This window comes from Vombatus ursinus, unplaced genomic scaffold (assembly GCF_900497805.2).
Source record: "Vombatus ursinus unplaced genomic scaffold, bare-nosed wombat genome assembly UNPS02009132.1, whole genome shotgun sequence".
NCBI classification, from domain to species: domain Eukaryota; kingdom Metazoa; phylum Chordata; class Mammalia; order Diprotodontia; family Vombatidae; genus Vombatus; species Vombatus ursinus.
Window position 1 is genome coordinate 10632616 of NW_020948910.1, and position 8864 is coordinate 10641479.

Genomic DNA, 8864 nt, shown 5'->3' on the forward strand with positions numbered 1-8864 from the left:
CTTTGGAATCCAACTTCTAGAGAGAAAAGCTAGAGTTTCTGGAAAAGAGGATCATTCATATAGTCTTCAACCTGGAAAATCAGAGCCACTGAGCCATCATATGGGGGAGAAAAAGACCTTGAGTTTGTCTTCCATCATTATTTTTTAATCAGTTATTTGTTGTTTATTCAGTATTTGGGTTAGTAAGAGACTTGAGGAATTGGCTGCATCATTGTACATATATAGATCTTTTATATAATGTGGAAATTTACATAATATGGGAATTTTATATAATAAGGAAATAATAGCTCTGCATTTCAAAAAATCTCAGAAAAGGAAAGGAGATGAGGGGAGAGAAATATAGAACTCCTCCTCTGATCTTCTTTCTTTTTGTAAGCCCAGAATAAAAGGGCCAATAACAACCCAAGTTAATAATTTCTTCACCATTAAAAGATTTTCAGTCTCTCATTCTGAAGAAAGCAGGAATGGTTCTAAATATACCCCCCCATCCCAAATCGAGTCCTCTGAAAAGGTGATACATGGGGCCATGTTGTAGAACCCTAATGGAGGGGAGCACAAAGGTAATCAATGCATCAATAAAGTATTACTTCTGTATGGGTTTTGTATCTAGGAACATTGCCTTCTGGACCTATAGGAAACTGTAGCACCTATAAGGCAGGCAGTTATATACCTGTGGGGTGCTGGCTCTGCTTGACAGCAACTTCTTCAAGTAGTCATATCCAGCATCATATACAAACAACAACAGGGTTTAACAAATGGTAGTCATGCTGTACTATTTCCCATTTTTAACTTTAGGTAGAGACTAGGCTGTGTTCATAGGTTTTACATTTCTGGTGTTCAGTCACTAATCAGAGGAAGGATTTGGCCTATTTGAAAAGTGCATCATACATAATCCTTTAACCACTGTCATGTTCTCTAGATAGAAAAGTGGCAGCACGTTAAGAGGTTTCTTCTGGATTCCCCAAAGAGTATCTGCCTTCTTCTTTAAATGGTCCTCCTCCTCCAGATTCAGGCTTACCTTCACCACATCTGAAATGCCATTCTACCCCAAGACACATGGGACACTAAGGAAGATATCATCATTAATACCATATAGACCTTTAATCATGATGGAAATTGGATGCATTCTCCTAAGATTCTTCATAATGTTTTCTCCTGGACCTGCCACAGACAAGCCAATGGCCCAGGAAGCCCTTCAGCTTGATCACCTCATAAGCATTTTCAACCACCTGTTTATGAACATCTTTCCTATTCTCTAAATCAGCATCAGTTCCCAAAGCAGGATAAAGATTTTTCAGAGAGACATTGGCAACATTCACACCCCTTCACACAGTAACACTGGAGTCTCCATGTTTCCCAAGGACCCATCTACGACAAATATTTTTTTTTTTTTTTAGGCAATTGGGGTTAAGTGATTTGCCCAGGGTCACACAGCTAGTAAGTGTCAAGTGTTTCGTCTGAAGTCAGATTTGAACTCAGGCCCTCCTGACTTCAGGGCCGGGGCTTTATCCACCTAGCTGCCCCCCTTCTATGACAAATTGAAGAATGGACACCAAGTCTCTCTCTCATGAGATAAAAGAAATGGGCAGAATCCAGATTTCAACCACTTACAATAACAGTTTTTAGGAAAGCCACTTAGCTTCCATGCCACATATGTCAAAATATCCACTGGATTGGAAACAATGAGCAGCTTGCAAGTAGGGCTGTATTTAATAATATTGGGGATGATGAATTTAAAGATATTCACATTACCCTGGACTAAATTATGTCCTGTTGACATGCCCCAGCTGTAACAACATCCTGTTTTGAGTTTGCAGTCACACTGTAGTCTTTGTCAGAAACAATTTTTGGTATTTGGAGGAAAAGGCTGCCATATTGGAGATCCATCATCTCTCCCTTTAGTTTGTAGTTCTTAGCCAAATCCTTCATTATGATACTGATGGCACATGCCATGCCAACTGCACCAACCCCAACAACAGTGATCTTGTTATGGGGGACCTGGTCTTCCTTAGGACATTCACAATTAGCTGATCATTGATAGTAGTTCCTATTTTGGGGAAATTGAGGTTGCTGGTCAGGCTGTGAAAGTTCTGAGTTAGATGTGAGATTGCTGCTCCCAGACTTGCAACTGTCTTCCATTATTGTTGTTGATCTGTTGTGTCCGACTCTCTGTGATCCTGTGGACCATAGCATGCCAATGTTGTCCATGACATTATTTTAGAAAAGATTTGCCGTTTTCTTCTCCAGGGATTAAGGCAAACAGAGGTTAAGTGATATGCCCAGGATCACATATTTAGTTAGTATCTGAGGCCAGATTTGAACTTGGGTCTTCCTGACTACAGGCTCATCACTCTATCCACAGATGCCTCAATAATGTCCATTATTACTATGAGTTATTCAGACGAGTACAGTGGGCAGAAAATTGCCTCTTCTGAGACCTCAAGTTAATTCCATTTCAGGGGGAGTTAAGATAGTGCTTTAATAATCCTTAATATCTTAATAATCCTTAATTAATCCTTAATAAATACTTAATAAAAGGATTTGTTCTGTAAAACTTGGACTCAGTTAAAAGGCCACACTTGAGGACCTAGAAGGCCACATGTGGCCTCAAGACCAGATTCCCCACCCCTGAGATAGTACCCCATAAGGCTGAAGGCCTCCCTATATATTTCTGGACTGAAAGTGAAGACCCCCACCCCCCTAGAATGAAAGTGTGTGGGTTGTTTCTCTAGCAACTTCCAAGTTAATTTCCCTTCCAAGAGGAATACAACCCACAGGGTAGTGTTATGAATCTAGAGGCCTGCCTTCCCTGGGGAAAGGTGGAACTTAGCAGAGAGGCACACTTTTAACTATTGTTTATGGGTATTTTATGTGTATTTTATGAGAGTATTTTATGTGTTTTCTGAATTTTCTGTTGGGTGATATAAAGGCTGTCCTTTACCTATTATACATTGTTATTTTGAATGCTGACATAGGAGCTAAGAAATCCTTCTGTCCACATCTGTGGAGACCTTGCTATAAACTATATTCTAGCTGTCTTCTGAAAGATAACCTAGGGCAGTATCAAAACGAGCCAAAGATTTGTGCAAGACTGCGTAAAGGAGAATCAGCAAGGGACTTGAACCATATTTTGGGGAGCCACCTCCAGTATTTAAATTGTCCGTGCCATCCATCTCTTGGGTTGCTAGGCCATAGGTTATGTGTATCCTGTTGTTTTTTTTTAATTCTTCTTTATTCATTCTGCATTAGTTAATATAAAATTTCTCAACTTTCTCTGAATTTTTCATATCTGTTATACTCTATAGCATTCATTCATTACATATCAAAACTGCCCAACTTCATTTAGATCTTTTACAATGTTTGATTGCTATTCTTATTGTTTTTTCTTGCTGTTTTCCTAGAAAACTTTGTACCGTAGTTATTGTAAGACCATTCACTGGAAATGCCTATTCCTGATCCCACTCTCAGCGGATAACCTTGCCTCCTATTTCACTAAGGCCATTGAGCATGAGTTTCAACATTTGCCTTTATCTCCACCTAATAAGAATATTAATAAGGTGCATTTCTTTAGTGCTTTATAGTTTAGAAAGTGCTATTGCATACATTTCCTTATTTGAGCTTCATGACAATCCTACAGGTAGGTAGGGTGGGTATTTTATAGCTAAAACTGACAGAGGTAAGGAGAAAAATTCAAAGAAGTTCAATGATTTACTCAAGGTAGAGCTAAGATTCTTCTGACTATACTTTTTCTACCATACTATGTTGTATCCCAACATATTTCAATTCATTAAACATTAAGCACCTTCTGTATGCAAGGCACTGTGTTAGTATAACTCCCTTACCATAGAGACATTAGGCTCTGGAAATTGCCTGAATAGACTCTGTCTCTGGTTTTCACTAGTTTGATAACATCTTTTTGAACTTCTGAGGAAGAGAAGTCAGAAGATTTATTCCAGAAAGATAGTTATAATTATACTTGTATCTGCTAGGCAAATGAAAATTTTGTATAAAGAGCAGAGCATATAGACATATACCATAATTTATATATTCCTAAATCTAATATAGAAAGCTCTCTCTCTCTCTATACAAACACACACACACACACACACATATAAACACACATATATTGCCTTTATTAAGTACTTGCCATGTACCAGACATTATGTTAAGGTCTGGGGATGCATACAGAAGAAAACAAAATGGTGCCTACTCCCAAGGAGGTTACATTTTAATAAGGGAAGACAAAACATAAAGGGGAGTTGGAAAGGGGAGGGGAGAGGTCTGGGGTAGGAGGTATGTATCCTCATATGGGCAAGGCTGCTAGTGAGGAGGTGGAACAATCCAGACAATGAATTGAACTGGATATGAACATGGCTAGCTCCCCTCATGAAATGTTGGTTCCAGCTGGGGACTTACTAGTCTGGAGAACAGGTCACAGTGGGGAGGCATCTGGAGATGAGTAAGGCTGCTAGTGAGGAGGAAAAGCAGTCCAGAGAGTGAGTTGGGCAAGTACTTGAGGCAATTGAGAACCCATGAAGGATAAGCCTCATGGGGGAAATATCATGAGCCAACCTGCCCTTGACAATACACACATGGATATGTTGAGGAGGCTTGGAGCACCTCCAAAAAAGAGGTGCCTCTTTTCTCCTCTTCCTCCAATGCCCCTGATCTCATCTACTGACTCATGAGAGACTTTGCTTCTACATCATTAACTGCCTTCTACCTCCACCATCTTTAATTCCTCAATTTCCGTTGACTCCTTCCCCTCTGCCTTCACAAACAGGTCTCTCTTTTCTTGAAAAAAAAAAATTTTTTTAAACTCACAGAGCATGCTGCTCTCTCTAGCTACCTCATTAGCTTTTCCTCCCACTGCCAAACTTCTCTAACTTTTGGCAGCAAGGAAGAAGTCTAGTTAAAGTTAGATTGCAATGAAGGAGATAGCTAGCTCCCTACAGGCTCTTTCTCCTTCATTGCAATCTAACTTTAACTAGACTTCCTCCTTGCTGCCAAAAGTGCTATCACAAAAGTCACCAGTGACCTGAGAGTTAAATTCAGAAGACTTGTCTCAAAATTCATTTTTCTTTACTTCTGTACTGCATGTCCTTTTATCTTCAAATCAATACAGTATCTTCTACATCTACCAGTGCTTGTTTCCTTAATTGCTTCTCTTCCTGACTTAATTCTGTACTGTCTTGAAGGTTCAGACATTGCTACTTTAGTCTTTGCTCTCTATACTCTTTCCCCTGAAGAGCTATTTTATTATTAATGGTCTTAAAATAGCTACAGTACAAAGTTTTCTAGGAAAACAGCAAGAAAAAACAATTCAACATGTCCAAAACTGAACATAGCTTTCTTCCTAAATCAGTTTTCTTTTCCATTTTTAGTCAATAATACTGGTTACCCAAGTTTCAAATCCTGAGATCATTTTTGATCCATCATTCTTCAAAATTACAAAATGATCAAGTTATGGGAATCTTTCCTTCAAAATGTATTTATAGCCATTCCTTCTTCTCCATTCCCACTCTCATCCATCATTTTTGTCTATGTTCTCATCAACCTCAAACTGGATAATTGCAAGTCTTTTGACTCTCCTGACTCCACTATTTCCATTTTTCAATCTATCCTGAATATGCTGCTCATTTTCCTTAAACACAGCTTTCATCAGTCTATCTTGCACACAGCTGTCAGACTGATGTCTAAAACACAGACCTGACCATGTTTCCCCTTACTCAAAAATCTTCAATGGCTCTTTATTGCCTAGAGGATAAAATAGAAAATCTGAAGACTGGCACCGAAAGCCCTCTTTAGCCTGATTCTCACTTAGCTTTCCAATCTGACTTCTTATTACTTTCCTTTATGATCTGTCTATTCCAGTCAACCTGACCTTTTAGCTCTTCCATATACATGACATTCCATCTTCCTCCTACATGCCTATGTTTAAGTAATTTCCCTATGCCTGGTAATATTCTTTCCCCATCTTTAGCACATAGAAACCTTAACTTTCCTAAAAAAAAAAGTCTCAGATGTCACCTCTTGTATGAAGCTTTTTCTGATCCTTCTATTAGCACTCTCCTGAAATACCTTTCTTACTTTGCATATATTTTGTGTTTATTTATATGTGTAAACATTGTATTCTTTCAGTGGGTGGTCCTAGTTGGAGTTTTTGTCTATGTTCCTGATACTTGACACAATGCCTGGCAGATGGTAGATGCTAAATAAAAGTCTCGTGAACTGATTTAAATCAGTTATTTCCCTGCTCAGAATAGTTCTGTAGCTCCTTATTTCTTGTTCTATCGAAGGTCCTTCTACCTATCAAGGTCCTTAATTATCTGGCTCCTATTTATCCAAAAGCATTTGTCATTACTTCTCAGTATACAACTTCTACTTTTTGAGAATTTTCACTGTTTGTACCCCATGCCTTGAAAGCTCTGCCTTGTCATTAGAGGGAGAGCATGTCACAAAAGAACATTCAAGTCCCAGCTAAAATCCCATTTTCTATAGGTAGTCTTTTCTAATCCCTCTTAATTGTTTCGGTATATAGCTTGTTTGTACATAGTTATTTGCATTTTTTCTCCCTTATTAGATTGTAAGTTCCTTGAGGGCAGGGACTGTTTTTTTTTTTTGCCTTTCTTTGTATACGTAGCATTTGTCATAGAGCCTGACATAGGCTTACTACATAAGTACCTAATAAATACTTATTGACTAACTAATGAGTCAGCCAAGTTTTCTAGTGTTTCAAGAACATTATTCTGAATACAGTACTGTATTTTTTCAGGTTTTGTACTCCTCCTATACAGTAATCATTCCCCCCTCCCCATACTACCTATTCTTTAAGGCCCAGCTCATATATCACCCATTCATTAAGCCTTTTCTGAGTATTCTAAACCGTAGTTGACCTCTCATTCCTATGAGCTGCACTTATGCTACACAATTTAGCATTTAAATGTATGCTGTCCAGTTATTCATTTGTACTATTTCATTAGTATTTCATGTGTAAATATTGTTTCAACAAAATTGTATGCTTCCTGAAGACAAGGGGTGTCTTTTACTTTTTATATATTCCACAGTGGTTATAATAGTTCATGTTGAACATATAGATATCCTTGTTCATTGAAAATACATCTATAGTCTTAATCTACTTTGTGCATACATGTTTTAAACCCTCATATTATTAAAAGAGAAAGGCCTTCAAGGCATCAGGTGGATCCTCTGTGGATAAGAATCACAGAGGATAAGAAGGCTGTAACACTAGAGGGAATACCCACATCAAGGAAATCACACATCTATTGAGATACAAGTTTACTTTTCAGGTTCAGCACCTGGCTAGTGAAATTACATAATCACAGAAATAATTGAACATTACTTGAACAATATAACTTTACCATGTTCTTCACATAACTTCATTTCAAAGAAGATATTAATAGGTCAATAACATGCATATTTCTGGAGCTACCATAATTCATCCTCTTCCCCATATGTAAATAAGGAAAACAGTGGTTAAAGACTGATGAACTGTATTAGTACATGTTGTGCTTAGTTTATCAGTATCTTTTAAAAAAAATTTAAATTAATTTTTAGTTTTCAACAATCACTTCCATAAGCTTTTGAGTTTTAAATTTTCTCTGCCTCCCTCCCCAAGACTGCACGCAATCTATCAGTATCTTTCAACCTTTATAACTAAACAGTAATCGATTTTTTATATATAATGTTTTCCAATATTCAAAGTGCTTTCATACCTCATTTTTTTCTGTGGTTAGAGCAGGAATTACTATGCCCATTTTATAGAATGCTACTCTCAGTGGGAATTAGTAACTCATACATATAACCTCTTTAAAAGGCATATAAAAAGCTTTCCTCATAATAGCTTGTGAGATAGTGGAATTATTATTATCCCCATTTTACAGATGGGGAAATTGAGTTTCAGGTAAATGAAATGACTTGGCTATGGTGACTAGAAAATTAAGTGTCGGAACCTAGTCTATCAAACCTAGGCCTCCTAATTCCAGATTGATGCTTTTCTCACGGTTCCAAGTTGACATCTGACAGTGTCTACTAAAGGAGGTGTAATTGGTCTCAGCAGATATTCTTAGGCTGTTAGACCCAACCATATAGTTCTCAAATCCATCAACCAGGTTTAGTTCACAGTGGGAGGGAAGGAGCTTCAGCACATTCAGCACAACTATGAGAGATGGATTCTTAAACTGCAAAATAAAGGCAGTGTAATGAGGGTCATTTGCGGGGCGGAAACCAAAGAACTAAGATTCCTTTTCTGAGCAAACATAGCGATGAGGCCAGTGGGATTTCAACTTCAGGATATTGTACTCAGCCCCCTCAAATACTTCTGGCCAGAAGGTTTGAGTTAGTGGGACGAAGATGACTACATAGCGCCCCATGACAGACCACATTCTCATCAGTACAAGGCTGAAACCTTTACAAGGCTCCGCCAATCATGTCTAATAGTCAGTTATATGCTCTTTTGAAGCCTCTTGTAACTTTTTTTTTTAAACCGAAAATTCAGATGCCTGGAAAAATGTCGATTTCACACATTTCGGCCAAAAGACTCGAGTGAGCCTCAGTAACACTGACCACGGGGAGGGAGGGCTAGCTTGATTTCACTCATTCTTGGATAGTAGCTACCGAAAGCCACCTAAAAAGGAAATTCTTTAGATTTCCCTTCAAGTGGGAGCTGGAGTCCGAGATTGTCAAACCCCGCGGGTAGGGGGGATGTCAAATTACTTTTGGTGGTTAGTCTTGTTTTAAGGCGCCCTTCCTCAACTGCCTAGGAATATACAGAGGAAGCCGCGTCTGCTCACCCTTTACTAAGCACGGAAAAATAGTTTGATAAGCAAGAAAGAACACGAGGA

At 38.3% G+C, this 8864-nt stretch overlaps 1 pseudogene; it reads right to left on the reverse strand.

Moving 5' to 3' along the window:
• Positions 1-844: 844 nt before the first annotated feature.
• LOC114034847 lies at positions 845-8393 on the reverse strand (annotated as a pseudogene).
• Positions 8394-8864: the final 471 nt, after the last annotated feature.